General features: G+C 45.1%; 1 long non-coding RNA gene across 1 annotated transcript in view; it reads left to right on the top strand.

Annotated features, from left to right (window-relative positions):
- Positions 1-1,351, top strand: part of LOC118711415 — a 13,678-nt gene extending 12,327 nt beyond the window's left edge. Inside the window, exon 3 of the long non-coding RNA XR_004985702.1 lies at positions 1,322-1,351. This is a non-coding gene — a long non-coding RNA (uncharacterized LOC118711415). The remainder of the gene's footprint in view (positions 1-1,321) is intronic.
- Positions 1,352-1,771: the final 420 nt, after the last annotated feature.

Here is a 1,771-nt window from a genome sequence, read left to right as displayed (position 1 = left end):
TGCAAGGGCCTTGGCATCTGAGCAGAGTGCCCAGGTGTGCCAGATTCATGGCAGAGCTCCGAAACAGTGCTCTCTTTGTTCAGCAGCATTGAATTTCCCAGCATAACATTAATGTCTCAGGAAATCCTTCCCAAGAAACTATTTCCAGCCGGCAGCCAGTGATTTATGCCAAATGTCTGAATGAGCTGAAGAGAGTTTCCCCTAGTCTGAAGTTGCTTGTCCTGGCAGACAGATGTCTGCACTGCTTCTTACTTGTTAATGAAATCTGTCTCAGCTACACAGGCTTAGAGATCTCTCTCACCTTTATGCTATTTACCTGGAGACAGAGCAAAATAAGGAATTTGAATAGGGAAGCAGACCCTGTCACAACACCCCTCCATCACTGTTTTCCTTCTATTTCCTGACACAATGATTTCATCTTCATTTGTGACCCTCATTGTGGGTGTTTCTCTTATTTCATATACAGTTATTTGGCCTTGGCAGCATCAACTTTACTGTTTGGAAAGATCTTGGACTTTGCAGCAAAGTTACCTAGTTGACTTTGGCAGTTATGTGTCTCAGACAGGCAGGTCTCTCCAGTTTCCCTAAAGGGTGTCTAAGGCCCTGAGTGGAGACCATGTCCTGGACAACACAAAGAGTCTCAACAGCTGTGAGACATTCTCAAAGAAAGTCTAGCACATTTCTTACACTGAAGAAAGTGAAATGCCTAAAGTGAGTTTCTAAAAACCAATCACTGTCTCGCAGCTTCTGGGATTTGCCAAGTAAAACTGCCAGTGCTTGTCTTGAACAGATTATGTAGGAATACCCTGGTGATTTCTAGTGCCTTTGAGATAGAATGATGCAGTTATTCCATTAGGAAAGTTTCTCGGATTTTATTGAGATGATCGAGAATGAGAGTTATAGACAAGTTTAATTGAGAAGTATTGAATATACCACTTTGCTAATTAGCATGAATTTCCTTCCATCAGTTTCTTTTTAATTTGTGTATATTTGTTCCTGAAGGTCTCTTGACAGGGTTAATGTCACCTGCAGGGCCCTGTAGAGAGTTTCTGATGGCCGCCAGTGCCCAGGGCTCCCTCAGTCACTCCCAACCTCTGTGGCCTCGTCCTCCCAAGCCTTCCCAGGGGGCTTACATGCCTTTTCCACAGTGAACAAATTCTACTGTACCTCTCCACTTTCTGGAACACTGTCCCATTATTGCTTAAACTGAAGCCTGATTCTCCCAAAGGACCCAACTTCTGTCATCTTTTTTAAGTGAATGCTGCTGGTCTCTCTCAGTCCCCTATCTCAAACCTCTTAGTTCCCTAGGCTCACTTCTGAGCTCCCATTTGTCCTGGAAAATTCCCAGTTCATTGATGCTCATACTCTTCTTCCACGTGATCATGGCTGACTACCTGATCACTCCCTGTTGGCTAAAACAGGGTGGAGCAAAAATAGGTTTACAGTTGTTTATATGGAAAATAATATAATCCTATGTAATAAAAGAGTAATATGCAAATTGACTGTCACTCCAAGATACAAGATGGCCACCCCCATGTGGTCAAAGATGGCTGCCCCATTTGGACACAAGATGGCCTGCAGAGGACAGCAGTTATGGGCAGTTAAGGGTGACCAGACAAACAGAGGAGGGCAGTTGGGGATGACCAGGTTGGAAGAGCAGGGCAGTTGGGGGAAACCAGGCTTACAGGGGAGGACAGTTAGGGGCAGTTGGGCCAGCCAGGGAGCAGTTAGGCATCAATCAGGCTGTCAGGGCAGTGGTTAGGGGTTGATC

This window comes from Pipistrellus kuhlii, unplaced genomic scaffold (genome assembly GCF_014108245.1).
Source record: "Pipistrellus kuhlii isolate mPipKuh1 unplaced genomic scaffold, mPipKuh1.p scaffold_m20_p_8, whole genome shotgun sequence".
Classification (NCBI taxonomy): Eukaryota; Metazoa; Chordata; class Mammalia; order Chiroptera; family Vespertilionidae; genus Pipistrellus; species Pipistrellus kuhlii.
This window is presented reverse-complemented; position numbering and strand designations above follow the sequence as displayed.